Raw genomic sequence first — 15,128 nt, 5'->3', positions numbered from 1 at the left:
TGTGTATATATATATATACACACCCCAGTACATTGTTGCTATTATTATTTTGAATAAACTGTTATCTATTAGATCAATTAAGAATGAGAAAAATGATGGGGCACCTGGGTGGCTCAGTTGATTAAACATCTGACTTCAGCTCAGGTCATGATCTCACAGTTCACGAGATTGAGCCCCATGTCAGACTCTGTGTTGCAACCTGGAGTCTGCTTCAGATTGTGTCCCCCTCTTTCTCTGCTCCTGCCCTGCTCACACTCTGTCTCTCAAAAATAAATAAACATTAAAAATTCTTTTAACAGAATGAGAAAAATGAAACTTTTATTTTACTTCCACTTATTCTTTCTCCAGAGCTCTTCCTTTCTTTGGGTAGATCCAAGTTTCCATCCTTTATCATTTTTTTTCACTAAGACCTTTCTTGCAAGGCAGGTCTACTGGAAAAAAATTCTTTAATTTTTGTTTACCTAAGAAAGTCTTATTTCTCCTTCAGCTTTGAAAGATACTTTCACAGGGTACAGGGTACAACTTTCTAGGTTGTTGGGTTATTTTTTTCCCTCAACAGGTAATATTTTACTCCATTCTCTTCTTGCTTGCATAGTCTTTTGAGAAGTTGGATGTAATTCTTATCTTTGCTCTTCTATAGGTAAAGTGTTTTTTTATTTCTCTGGATTCTTTCAAGATTTTTCTTTACCTTTGAATTTCTGAAGTTTGGATATTATATCCCTAGGTGTAGGGTTTTTTGTTTTTTTTTTTATTCTTGATATCTCTGAGTTTCCTGAATCTGTGGTTTGGTGTCTGACATTAACTTGGGGAAACTTTTAGTCATTATTGCATCTTTTCCTTTTCCTATTTCTTCTATCTCTAATAGTCTCATTATGCATATGTTACACATTTTTTAGTTGTCCTGCCATTCTTGTGTATTCTGCTTCATTTATTTCAGTCTTGTTTGTCTTTGCTTCTCCGTTATAAAAGTTATAAAAGTTTCTATTGTCACGTCCTCAAGTTCAGAGATTCTTTCATCAGCCATGTCCAGTCTACTAATGAGCCCATTAAAGGTGTTCTTCTAATTCTGATACACTTCTTGACCTCTAGCACTTTAAAAGTTCTGACTTAGAACGTCCATCTCTTTGCTTATGTTATCTACCTGTTTTTCCATGTTGTCTATTTTTCTCATTGCCTTTAGCATATTATTCATGGTGTTTAAAAAATTTGCTTTCTGATAATTTCAGCATTCTTGCTATATCTTACTCTGGTTCTGATGCTTGTTCAGTCTCTTCAGGCTTGATGTTTTGTCTTTTAGAATAACTCATCAATTTTTTGTTGTTTTTGAATAGTCAACATGATGTACTGGGAAAAGGAGCTGCAGTAAATAGGCCTTAATAATGTAACATAAGGCATAGGGGAAGGAGAAGCATTTTATAGTACTAGGATTAGGTCTTAGCTTTTGGTGAGTCTCTTTCTCTGGACTGTGTACTACACCAGTGTTTGTCTGTCTGTCTGTCTGTATGTATGTCTCTCTCTCTCCCTTTCTCTTTTCCCTTCCTTTTGTGGGACAGGACAGCTAGATGGGGCTAGAGTTAGATATTTCCCTTCCCCCAGATAGGCTAGCCTCTTATAATACCCTATCAGGTTAGGGCCTGATAAAATTGTTTTTTCCAGAGGACAGACTACCTTAAGAATAAACATGCTTTGTTGTATTTCAAAATGGTTACCTTTCCCCTTTCCCTGCCAGAAGCACAAGGGAATTTTTCTCTGATATTCATAATGAGGATCTGGTAAAACTCCTGAAGATACAAAACCAAACTGTTGTTCCACCTCTAACTGGGTTATCCGGCGTTTTAACTCAATGACTTGCCCACCCTGGGCCTCTATTAGGCTTCCATGTAATTTGTGAATTACAGTTTAGCTTTTCCTACCCTAGCATTGGTTTTGCTGAGGTTTCTATTCATGAGTTTCTGCTCCAATAAGCTGAGATTCTCTGACTTTCCTGCCTGTCTCTCCAATTTGAGGATTAGTAGTTTGCTTTATGATCTCACTTCTGTCACAAATAAGAAATAGGAAAGAAGAAAGAGGTGTTGGGTCCCAAGCAAATCTCAAACCCAGCAAGGCAAATTCCATTTGTTAAATGTTCTGGGTCAAGATTAATTCCCTTTGGCTACATGTCTCCTCACCTTCCAGGTCCACTGAGAGCCCTGCCCTCTGAAACCAGGAGGGAAGCAGCCCTGGCCATGGGCCTATGGTGGGAATGGAAGCCCTGTGGTCTCCAAATTGCCTTAGGGTTATTCTCCCCTTATTTGAAGAATAGTGCCCTTTCAGAACCAAAAAGCTCTGTGGTCACATCATGTAGAATCCTAGAAATCTGACAGCCTTCTTTCATTCTGTCCCCTTTTGTTCAAACTGGTAGTGTCTCTGTTGGTATATTCCCATGTCTGTCCCTGGATTTTGCTGAAATGTCCAGTTAAGTCCACGAGTTGGATTCATAATCTCTTTTATCAAATGGTTGTTCAGCCACACCCTCAGTGTTCTCTTTGAGCAACTTTTTTCTTTTTTTTTTTCCATATGTATAGGGTGAGAATTTTCCAAATCATCAAGCTCTGAGTTTTCTTTTGCTTAATAATTTTCTCTTCAATTCACTTCTTTTGTCTCTCATTTTACTATAAGCGCTCAGGACAAACCAAGTCATTACTTCAAAACTTAGAAATCTCCAAAGCTAAATATTCAATATTCACAATTTCTGTACTCACAATTTCTACCTTCCACAAAACACTAGAACACAATTTAGCTAAGTTATCTGACACTGTACAACAAAAATCACCTTTCTCCCAGTTTATAATAACCTGGTCTTCATTCCTGTCTGAGACTTCATTAGAATGAATGGCCTTTAATATCTCTATTTCTACCAACATTCTGTTCTAGAAATCTAGGCTTTTTCTAGCATACATTCCCAAACTCCTCTAGCCTCTTATCTGTTACCCAATTTGAAAGCCATATCCACATTTTTAGGCATTTCTTATAGGAAGACCTCTTTTCTCAGTACCAAAATATGTCTTAATAAGCCCTGGCTGCTGTAACAAAACAGCATAGACTGGGTGATTTAAAGAATAGAAATTTAGGGGTGCCTGGCTGGCTCAGTTGGTAAAGCTTACAACTCTTGATCTCTTGATTGCAGGTTCAAGCCCCACAATGGGTGTAGAGCTTACTTAAATAAAAATAATAATAAAGAACAGATATTTATCTTTTCATAATTCTAGAGTTGGGAAGTCCAAGATCAAGGTACTGGCCAATTTATTTTCTGGTGAGAACTCTCTTCTTGGCTTTTAGACAGCTGCCTTATTGTGTTCCCACATGGCAGGGAGAGGAAAAGGGGAGGAGGGGAGTGGAAAGGAGGAAGAAAGAAGGGGAAGAGGGAGGGAGAGGGGAAGGAGGGAAAGGATAGGGAGAGAGAGAGTGCACAAGCCTAAGTGCACAAGCTCACCCAAGGAGTATTCACCCAAGCACTGTGTTATTTCTGGTGTGTCTTTTTATAAGGACACTGATCCTGTTGATCAGGGCCCCACCCCTATGACCTCATTTAACATTAATATCTTCTTATAAATCTTACCTTTAAATTCAGTCACACTGGAGGGGTTAGGGCTTCAACATATGAGTGACTTAGTAGGGCACACAATTCAGTCCACAGCAATGGGGTTTTGAGCTTGGCCCTTTTCTTTTCTATATGTGTATTAGCAATTGACAACCTTCATTATTTTTATAATCACCAGTGAAAGGTTTTCATTTTTTGTTTTTGTTTTTATAAATTGTGATTCACAAGCTTCAGTCCAACCAATTAAGTCAGATTTGCTAAGGAGGAAAATTAGACAGTAATAATTTTTAGAACTTTTCAGATGATTCCTTATGGAGCCCTGGTTGGGAGGCTCTGCCATAGAGTGTCTTTGGGTGATCTCATTTATTTGGTAGATTTAATTACCATCTATTGCAGTGTCTGTAAATTACAATTACCTGGGACTGTAGTACATTCTTTTTAAATCAGTGCTTGTGCCCCCCACTCTCAGGTCTTCATGTAGCCTGAGGTGGAGGACCATCATGGTCTTTTTCAAAGCTCCTCATGTGATTCTGACTGACCCATTCACTGTTAACTCTGCAATGATATATCTCTAGCCCATATCTGTCCCCTGAACTTCAGCTTATATGTCCAGTGTCCACTAACGTGCACCATTAAATGTAATATGTATACGTTATTGATTTAGTAAATCTCCTTTGCTCCAAGCTCCCCATGAAGCTACTCCCCTTGGGCAACTTTTGCTACCTCTATTTCTGTGGATATGAGGAAGAATTGCTTACCAAGTCCTGTTAATTCATCCTCCCAATGAATTCAAAAGTCTGTCTACTTGTCTTTATCCCCATGTCATTATTCAATTATCTCAAAATTTTTGCAACAATTTCCTTTTTTATATACAGATATTCTTTTTTTAAATTTTTTCTTAATGTTTTATTTGTTTTTGAGAGAGAGAAACAGAGCATGACTCGAGGAGAAGTGGAGAGAGGGAGACACAGAATCTGAAGCAGGCTCCAGGCTCTGAGCTGTCAGCCTGATGTGGGGCCTGAACTCATGAACCATGAGATCATGACCTGAACCAAAGTTGGATGCTTAACTGACTCTGCCACCTGGGTGCCCCTGCAACAGTTTCCTAACTAGTCATCCATCCTCTGGGCTTGCACAGTCTTGGGAAAAAAAAACAACTAAATTTGATTACTCACCCAATCCATTCCCTAAAATCCTTTCATAACACTTCTTTGTCTTAAAGTCCAAAACTGATCTGGTCCTATCTTCACCCTTCCTCTCTTTCTGTTTATCATCTTTTCTCTGTTCTAGAAAGTGGAACATTGTCTTTCTAAGGGATACATAGAATTTTTGGGTAAGAATAGTGTATATTTTGAAAAGCCTATAACTTTCTGATATATATTTCCTCATCCCCTTCCATAGTTATGTGTAGAAATCACTGCACTAAGCCATAACTCATTGAGGACAGAAATCATATAATTCATCAGAACATCATGCTTATCATATTACTTGGCACAATCAGCAAGATATTGTGAATATATAAACATAAATACATGAATTAATAAGTGGCTGATTGAATGAATGTATCTGCTGTAGTTGTAGAAGCCAGTTACCAAGTATATTAGAAATACGTTTGAAATAAGAACAAGGAGGCACTGAATAAGAACCTGAGGAATTGTGTGATAAGTAAAATGAATTACTGTTAATGCATGAATTTTCTGGCATACTTTGGCTGCTAAGAGTTCTGATTTGCTTCCTTTCTGACAATTGCCTATATAAGGTTAAAATGACAGTGAGTGAAGTCATGTTTTAAGAAAAAACTTTTTATTTTTAAATAATTAGACTCAATGGAAATGGAAGAATATACAGGGTCCCATGAACCCTTCACCCAGTTTTCCACAACAGTGGAAACTGTAACTGTAATACAATATCAAAACCCGAATACTGACCTGATTACAATACTGTTCAAGACTGTAGACTTTGTCCCATTTTCGCCAGTTTTTATGTGTACTTGTTTGTGTGTGTGTGTTGTTCTGTGCAATTTTATCCCATGTAAACATTTCTGTAACTAGTATCACAGCAAGATAAAGACTGTTTCAGCAACACAAAAAAACTCTCTATGCTTTCCCTTTATTAGACACACCCACCTCCTCCCCATCCCTTAACAACCACTAATCTTTGTAGTTTGTCATGGTAAGGATGTTCAATTAATAGAATCATAAAGTCTATAACCTTTGGAGATTGGCTTTTTTTTCACTTAGCATAATACCTTTGAGATAAATCCAAATAGTTGCATGTAATACTGTTTTTTAAATCAGAAAATGTGAAAGAGATATAAATTGAGTTCTGAAATTTGGGCAAATCTTCTTTATCTGAAATATGGTGAGTTGCATCTTTTAAAAGGCATCTGGGCTTACTCCTCTTAGTTAATGATTAAAGGTAAATCTTAAATTTATTTTTACATTTTTAGAGAAATATTAATGATTGTTTCAGGCATCATTTGGAAAGCTATATAAACTCAGATTATGCAGTTTTGAAATTATGCTCTGCAACTCATACATTTAATATAAAAATTCACAAGATAAACTCAATTTGCAATTGCTACCAACTAAGAAATGCCGATAAGTATTTTATTGACTGTTATGTTTGGTGGAAATACCAATCTGGCAAGACTGATTTAGGAACTTATTTAATCTGAAGAAACTTTTCTTGATTTCCCTACTCCTGAGAATTTTTCTTGTCTGCCATAACCTCTTATTATTGTCACCTCTCTACAAAATGCTATCATGGCTTTCATATTCAAATGAATTTTCAATGTTATTCGTATTTTTGAGCTACTGACAGCTATCAGTCTTGTGACAGGTAGCATTTATGATAATATACTCACAAATTGTTTGAAAGAAAAGAAAAGTGAGTGATTTATGTCTTGAGTTTAAGAGGTTAAATTTTATTTTATTGTAATAAGACACTTTGAGACAGACTTAGCTTTGCTGCTGTGAGCCTACTAGAGTTATTATGCCACATTGAGCAAAAGCTTTTATCCACGTTTAGCCAAAAGACTTATTCATTCTGCAAAGGAAAGATTTCTATCATGGTTTGAAGAATTAACTTCTGAGTAGATTTTTGAGAGAGCCTTTATCTTGTTAATGCTGCTTATGTAATACAACTATATGGGAAACTCCCCAAAATACATTTCATCCACAAGAACCATTTTCTTCCAGCCTTCTTCTTCTTGATTTCCCAATGCCATTGTCAGCTATGGTTTTCAAATGTAGCCATGCTTATGGTAGTAGAAGCTTTCTTTCAATTTCTTTGACCTTCTTCTTCCACTTACCTTTCCATTCTCAAACGTTTCTTCATGCAGACGTGCATAATTTGTCAAACAAAGAAAAGCAACAACAAAAGAGAAAAAGCATTTATACACTATTTATCTTAATAGCCTTAATTTATTAAAGCTCTTTACACATTAATAAGAAAAAGAAGAGGGCACCTAGGTGGCTCAGTCATTAGGCATCTGACTTGGGTTCAGGTCATGATCTGACATTTGGTGAATTTGCCATGGTGACCATGAGCCCCGCTTTGGGTAAAACCACAAGTCCTGGGTGAGCCGCACTTCTCTCTCTCCCTCTCTCTCTCTCTCTCTTTCTCTCTCTCTTTCTCTCTCTCTCTCTCTGCTCCTCGCTCACTTGTACCGCACCCCTCCAAAAAAAGAAGAAAGAAAAAGAAGAAAACCCTCACTAAAACTTGGGGAAAATATCATGAATGGGAAACTCAGAAAGGAGGAAAACAAAATGCTAATAATCACATGAAGAGATGTTCAATGGTATTATAAACGTAGAAATTCAAATTTAAAAACCAGTGTTAATTTTTTCTTTTTGATTGTTGAAGATTTCTTAAAAATGAACATTTCCTGATTTGGCTAGGGCTCAATGAAAAAGACATTTCACTCAGTGCCTAATGTGAATGTAAATTTAGTTAACATTTCTAAAAGGCATTAAGGCAATAAGAATCAGATGCCTTAAAAATGTATAAATGTTTTATATTATTATCATAATAGCACTAATAATATTTTTAAATCGAAACAAACTAGATGTCCAACAACAAGATACTGATAAATAAATCATAGGCCAACCATATGATGAAATATTATGAATTTTTAAAAATATATAGGAAGATGACCACAATATGTTATTACATGAAAAAAAAGTTCAAGCTTCTATGTATAGTATGATCTCAATCTTGTCCCCCATAATGTATTTATGGTGAAAGAGAAAGATAAAAAACTTTAAGAATTTTTAACTGAGTATCAACAGTGATTTTTCTCAGTGCAGAATAGTCACAGTTGAGTTTTCTTTTTGTGTCTTATAGTATTATCCAAATTTTCTACAATGTACGTGATTTATCTAAGGAAATAGAAAAGCAGAAATTATTTTGCAGTGATAACATACAATATTCTAAAATGGATAAAACAGAGGCTTAAAGAATGATAAATGATAAATGATAAAGAACTGTGTGGAACTATTCCCACATCTCTCTGTTTTGTTTTGTTTTAACTACGAGGGACCATATTTATTATTCTCTTTCTCTCAGATAGATCTCACACTTTGAAATGTTTCATCTACCAAATAAAATTAAGTAAAGGTTAATTCATGAGTCTTCTCAATTTTCTTCAAAAAATTATAGTTGCCAATCATATTTCACAAGGAAATAGTTGTTACTAAGATGAGTTGACATAAATAAATAAACTCGCAAAAAAAAAAACAACCCACAAAGAAAGTGTTGCAGTCTCTGAGCAACCTTGTTACCGAATATGACCAGGTCCTTCCCAGGTTTAGACTGATAGTAATGGAAGGCAAGGGCCACTGTGGCCTCAATGAGCACATTTGCCTAGAGGGACTACGTTGTTTAAACATCCTTTAGCTTTTATTGTCTATCTCCCAATTGTTTGTTGTTTACTAGATAATATCCTTAACTTTATTTTCTATGGAATTTTTACATTTTACTTATTTTTTTTCTGAAAGGCGATTTCTTGTTCTCTGTTTTTCTTTCTTTAGTTTTTTGCTTGTTTTTAATTCCTGCTTTCTACTTCATAGATGTATATATCCTCCTAACTCTCTGGAAAAAATGATAGTCTGATTTGTTTCATTTTGTTCTGTTTCAGAGATTTTCTTCAAATGTGTCATGGTCCTAGCTGACGCTTTTTCTTTTTAACTTTCACAGTTTTTTTCATTGAGAATAATGTATATGCAGTAATATACACTGTTATTAAATGTACAACTTGATGAATTTTTACACAAGTATGAATTCATGTAACTAACACATGATCATGGTATTGGACATTTCCAGGACCACAGATAAGATTGCTCCGACTGCTAATTCTAACTACTAATCCCATAGTTACTTTGTGCTGTGTTTGAACTTCATATAAATTGAATCGTGCAGTATATATCTTTTTACATCTGCATTTTACTAAAAATATTACCTGTGAGATTTATCGATTTTGTTCCATATAGTAGTAATTTATTCTTCTTTTAAAGCTTTTTAAAATAACTGTTTACTATTTTACTGTATAAATTTACTATACTTTTTAAATACATTTTAAATACATTTTAAATAGGTATTTTTGATTATTTCCAATGAATGTGAATATTCTTTTACACATATTTTGGTAGACATATAAACCCACTGCTTTGGAATATATGCCCGGGAGTAGAATGGCTGACTTGTAGAATAGGTATGTATTTAGCTTTAGAAGGTACTGCAGAACGGTTTTCCTCATTGGTTGTATCAGTTTGTACTTGTGTCAACGAGTTCAACAAGTTCAAAATTGCTCATAATTTGGTAAGTCTTTTTGTTTTTTAATGTGTATTTATTTGTTTTTAAGAGGCGGGATTGGGGGGTGAGCAGAGCGCAAGGAGTCAGAGAATCCTAAGCAGGCTCCATGCTGTTAGCACAGAGCCCCATGCACGGCTGGAGCTCATGAACCCTGAGATCATAACCTGAGCTGAAATCAGGAGTCAGATGCTTAAGAAACGAAGCCATTTATATAATCAGTCTTACTAATGTAAGCATTTTGGTGGTTTTATAGTAATTTCCCATTATCATTTTAAATTACATAGCTCTGATGCCTGGTGATGTTGTTTTTTCCCACTGGATATTTGAATGTATGCTTTTGTGATGTTTGTTTCCAAGTTTTCACTTAATTTTTACACTAGTTTGTCTTTTATTTATTTGAAGGAATTTTTTTGCGTGCTCTTATAAGTGTTTTGTCAGATATCTGTATACAGATATATTCTTCCTGTTTGTGTCTTTATCTTTCATTCTCTTAATGGTGTTTCTTGATGAACTAGTTTCCTTAATTTTAATGAATTCTAATAGATCAATCTGTTCTTTTAGGATTAGGGTCTTTTGTGCCTTTTAAGAAATCTTTGCTACTCTAAGTTCATGAATATCTTTTGGTATCACTTCTAAAAACTTAATTGTCTTAAGTTTAGGTCTGTAATCCACCTTTAATTAATTTTGTGTGTGGTATTAGGTAGGAGTCAATGTTCATTTTTTTTTTCCATATGGGTATTCAAATGAAATTGTTTTAAGTCTCCATTGGTCTTCTGCACATAGTGTGCTGCACTCAGTCAAAAATGAGACACGGAGCAGGGAGCCTGGGTGGATCAATTGGCTCAGTTGGTTAAGCATCGGACTTCAGCTCAGGTCATGATCTCACAGTTTGTGGATTCGAGCCCCATGTCAGGCCCTGTGCTGACAGCTAGCTCAGAGCCTGGAGCCTGCTTCAGATTCTGTGTCTCCCTCTCTCTTTCTGTCCCTCCCTGTTCACACTCTGTCTCAGAAATGAATAAACATTAAAAATTAAAAAAAAACGAGACACCAAGATGCCTGGGTGGCTCAGTTGGTTAAATATCCAAGTCTCGATTCCGGCTCAGGTCATGATCTCATGGTTTGTGAGCTTAAGCTTGGCCTTGGTCTCTGCACTGACAGCACGGAGCCTGCTTGGGATTCTTTCTCTTCCTTTCTCTCTCTGCCCCTTCTCCACACATGCACTCTTTCTCTCTCAAAATAAATAAACTTTCATTCTATTTTTTTTTTTTGAGAGAGAGAGAAAGAGAGAGAGAGGGAGAGGGAAAGAGAATCTTAAGCAGGCTCCACTCGGGGCTCTATCTCATGATCATGAATGAGATGATGACTTGTGCTAAAATCAAGAGTATGACGCTTCACTAACTGAGACACCCAGGCACCCCTCAAAATAAATAAACGTAAAGAAAAAGTGAGACACTAAAAAGCAAGGGAAAAGCAACCTATTATCAAGAGACAAGGCAGTCAACAGAAACAAACATCAAGAGTGATGCAGTAAAATCTGACTGTAAGCTCTCTGTACATGAGTGGAATTGTGGACAGGAACTAATGTGTGATATTGGGTGGCTATCTATTTTTTTCGTGGGAACATACAAAGTTAATTATTGTATTTTTTCAAGGACATTCACTCTCTGCCATTAAGAATCCTCCAATCTTCTGACCCAGTTGGATGTTTAGAATCTCCTTTTACTTGGAAAACTAGCGGGAGCTAGTGTTCTAAGTTTTTTTTTTCTCTAGTCTGTCTTTCAGCCAGTCATCAGTGCGACCCTTCACTGCTTCTTCCACTGTGAAGACGCCTCCATTACTTAGCCTTTTTGGGGTTTACTGGGTCAGTTTGTCTTGCTTGTCATTAATCTTCCCCTGTGCACAGATTAGATCCTATGGCTTTATCTACTAGTTTCTACCACTTAACAGTTCTCTTATGAGCCCACTCTTCCTCTGAATCATGGAGAGAATAATGCTACTTACCTCACAGTGTTGTTGTGCGAGTTAACTGAATTATATACTATGTGAAGCTTTTACAATAATGCTTAGCAAATGATAAGTCCTCAAGAATCGTTAGCTGTTATTAGCTTTCTCTGTTCAACTCATTCAGTTACCATTCCATTTGCTTTCCTCTTCCAGAAAATGTGTAGACATGTGTCTTTAGGTACTGTCTTCTCTCACATTCTCTTTGTTCTTTTAAATATTTTTGTTGTAATCTTTACAAGATTTATGGAGGAATTTGATATAAAAATATGTTCAATCCACATATTTAACTAAAATATACCCAAGTACAAATTTAAAAATTTAAATTGCTGCGCAGACTCCCTTTATAATTTTTTAGACTACAAGTGTGTCATCACTGAGCCAGATGAGTCTAGCTCAAAGATTTCTAACTCTACAATTCCTTCCAGCTCAAAAATTTTCATGAATTGATGAGATAAAGAAAATCATACCCCTGAAAATACTGAATTCTATCTTTCTAAAGAAACCTCAAATCATTTGTTTACATTTTTTCTGCTTTTTCTGGATACCCGACTTCCTACCTGATTGGATATTGGTTGGTTGATTGACAGGTGTGAAAAACACTTCAGGGAAGCTCTTTGGAAAGGACATGGAAAGCTATATATATTCCTTGATCAAATTTAAATACCCTTAAGCAACCTCCATTAACCTTGAACACCCCAAGCTGTTCCCTCAGGCTCTACAACTTACTCAAAGCTCAAACCAAATTTAGTGTAAGAATGAGTCCATCCACAAAAAAAATACGAGTCACTATTGTTTCAAAGAGTGCAAAATAATGTGGACAAAATAATTTCTATAAATGTATTTATGGCATCAGTAGCAAAATTGTTTATATGATATATACTGAATAAGCTATAATAAACACTGCAGTATAAGATCATATTATTTTACTTATGCACAATAAATATAATATTCAGAAAGTGAAATCACATTTATATTTATTGTTTGTTGCTCTTTTATCAGTTAAAAGTGATTGATAATTGTTTTATTAATTAGTGACCTAAAATGTAGAAGTCTTTATTAATTTTTCTCATAAACATATTATAGTTGTGTAATATTTTCTAATCATGTATGTGTGAGTACATGTATGATGCATATATGTTTGTATATATACACATATTTAAAGAGGGGTAAGAAGGAAGAGGGAGAGAGAGAGAGAGAGAGAGAGAGATTAATCTGTCCCAAAAGACCCAAACTCAGCTGGATTTGATTATTTAAATATAGATTGTACCCATTTAAAATTAAATCCAAGTGTTTTTAAGGTGGACTGGGGAAATACAAAGCAGAATAATGGAAATAAGGCAAAAAATATATAGCGGGGGCCTCCCCGAGTAGTTAGCTATTTTAGACTGTGAAATGATATCCCAGGAGAAGGCAAGAAGCCTCCATCACCTGAATCATTTAAAATTGGACTAGACTAAGCTCGGGAGAATATACCTTTGGGAGTAATCATGCTTTGACAGAGAAAGACTGAGAGATCTTTTTCAATTCTAATTGCCATGATCCTGTGTAATTCAATTTGAAATGGCCTTGCTATTCTAATTCACAAAGATCCTATTTTTACTAACTCTTTCTTTTTCATAATCCTGGTTCTGATATCACTACTCCCTTAAAGGAAAAAGAGACCCTCAAACTTGATTCCCAAGTATTCATTGAATTACATTCCTTCTTTCTTTCTTTTTTTCTTCCCCCACCCCCAGACAGGCTGTTTTGCAGACTCAGGCACTGCACTCAGGGCTGGGCAGACAGTGATTATCATCACCCCCTGCTTTCATCCATTAGAGCTGGGCGTTAGCAGGTAAGGGTAAGGGCTGACAGAGAGGTTTTCAAAACTGGTCAGCATAAATGCTTCCAGGAGGCCAATTCAGGATAATCTATTGAAATATGGATCAGAAATATTGCCAGCCGAGGCTGAATACCTCTATCTGTGGCATTTAAGCCAAAGCAATAGAATGCTTTCATGGGGGAAAAATAACAAAAGCCATAATTACATGTGGAGAATTATCTGTTCACATCATTTGGGGGTTAATTTTGTCAAATGGTTGCCATTCTGTCTGGGTCCAGCATCTGTCTCAGCCACTATATTTGTTTTGAGATGCTTCAGGGGTGAGGTCCATAGAGACCTGAGTCCAGGAGGCCTTCTGGTTTCCAGGAGCCAATTTGTGACAAGATCAAAGGGGTCTATGGTCCCAGGAGCCTGAGTTACACTTTGGAATTTACAGGTATACCTCATTTTACATGCACTTCCATGTTTGAAATGTATTAGAAAGTAAATTTTAGTGAATTAAATATTTTGTTAACTCATACTTTCAATTGGTAGTAGTCTCTGATTATTTAATTCATGACCAAAATTAAAGTACAGCCATGCAATGAATCTGTATAAGCCAAGAATGCTTTTGTGATAGAGCGATCAGTGTTTTATGGCATTTCACTTCCCATGTAAGTTTTATTCAACAATTTAAAAAATGGAGAACTAAAACCAAAACCAAAAAACCAAAACAAACCCAAACCCCTAAAAATTTGAAGTAAAATTTCCAAAAATTCCCAAGACAGTAGTTATAATTTCTTAAAATTCAAACACTTATACATAGGTGTTTGTATTATAGAGTTTGAATTATACATATTTGAATTATACAGTGATAAAAATTTTCCCACTGAATTTTTCTAATACCAATTCTTTAGTGTGAAATATTTCAAACATATAGAAAGATATAAATAGTAATATAATAAATATTCATTACTCATCACTTAGATTTTCTTTATTGTTAAAAAAAATAAACATAGATACATACAGTTGAAGAATGTTTAACCCCCTCCCTGGCGTTACTTCCCTTCCCCATTCTCCAAAATAACTCCTATCTGGAAGTAGGAATACACCCTACCCATCTATCATCTACATTTTTAGTACATGTATATGAATCCACAATTGGTATGTAGTATTTTGTTTTTAGATCTATCCCTGTTGATGCATGTAGATCTAGGTTTAAGTAAATTTAACAGGTATGGGAGTTCCATCATTATTTACTTATCCGTGCTTCTAATATGTATTTATGTCGCTTCTAATCTTCCACTACTATAAACTCCAAAGAACATCTTCTTATGTACAAATCTTCAACTTCCTTTGAAGTTTCTAACAACATTGGAGTTTCTGGGTCTAGAACACATGCATCTTCAGCTTTCCTAGATGCTATCAGATTGCTCTCCAAATTTATAACCTTACCAACAGTAACAGTCAAATTAATCTGTCATTTCCTTTATGCTTTTTACTTTCTGAGCTTGGTTTAAGAACTCCTTCCTTCTACAAATGATAAAAAATTATTTACTGTGTGTTCACACTTACGTCTTGAGTTCATTTAGAGTATTTTTGCCCTATGAGAGGTAGAGCTCTAGTTATATTGCTCTCCATATGGATGGTGAAGCTACTTACAATGCATGCTGGTTTTTAAGGTCACCTCTGCATGCACTGAAGTCCGATATAAGATTAGATGTTTCCATTCTTTGATAGTCTAGCTTCTTTTCCATTAATTGAGATGCTGATCTTCCCCTAACACTACATTATTTTTTAATTAATTTATTTATTTTGAGAGAAAAAGAATGTGTACATGGGGTGGGGGAAGGTCAGAGAGGGATAGAGAGAGAGGATCCCAGCAGGCTCCAAGCTCTCAGCACAGAGACTGACAAGAGGCTTGAAACC

The 15,128-nt window shown here is 35.6% G+C and overlaps 1 pseudogene; it reads left to right on the top strand.

Moving 5' to 3' along the window:
• The window catches only part of LOC115293480, a 9,098-nt pseudogene extending 5,715 nt beyond the window's left edge, over positions 1–3,383 (top strand).
• The last annotated feature ends 11,745 nt before the right edge of the window (positions 3,384–15,128 follow it).

The sequence above is a fragment of the Suricata suricatta genome, chromosome 6 (genome assembly GCF_006229205.1).
Source record: "Suricata suricatta isolate VVHF042 chromosome 6, meerkat_22Aug2017_6uvM2_HiC, whole genome shotgun sequence".
In the NCBI taxonomy this organism is placed as follows: Eukaryota; Metazoa; Chordata; class Mammalia; order Carnivora; family Herpestidae; genus Suricata; species Suricata suricatta.
This window is presented reverse-complemented; position numbering and strand designations above follow the sequence as displayed.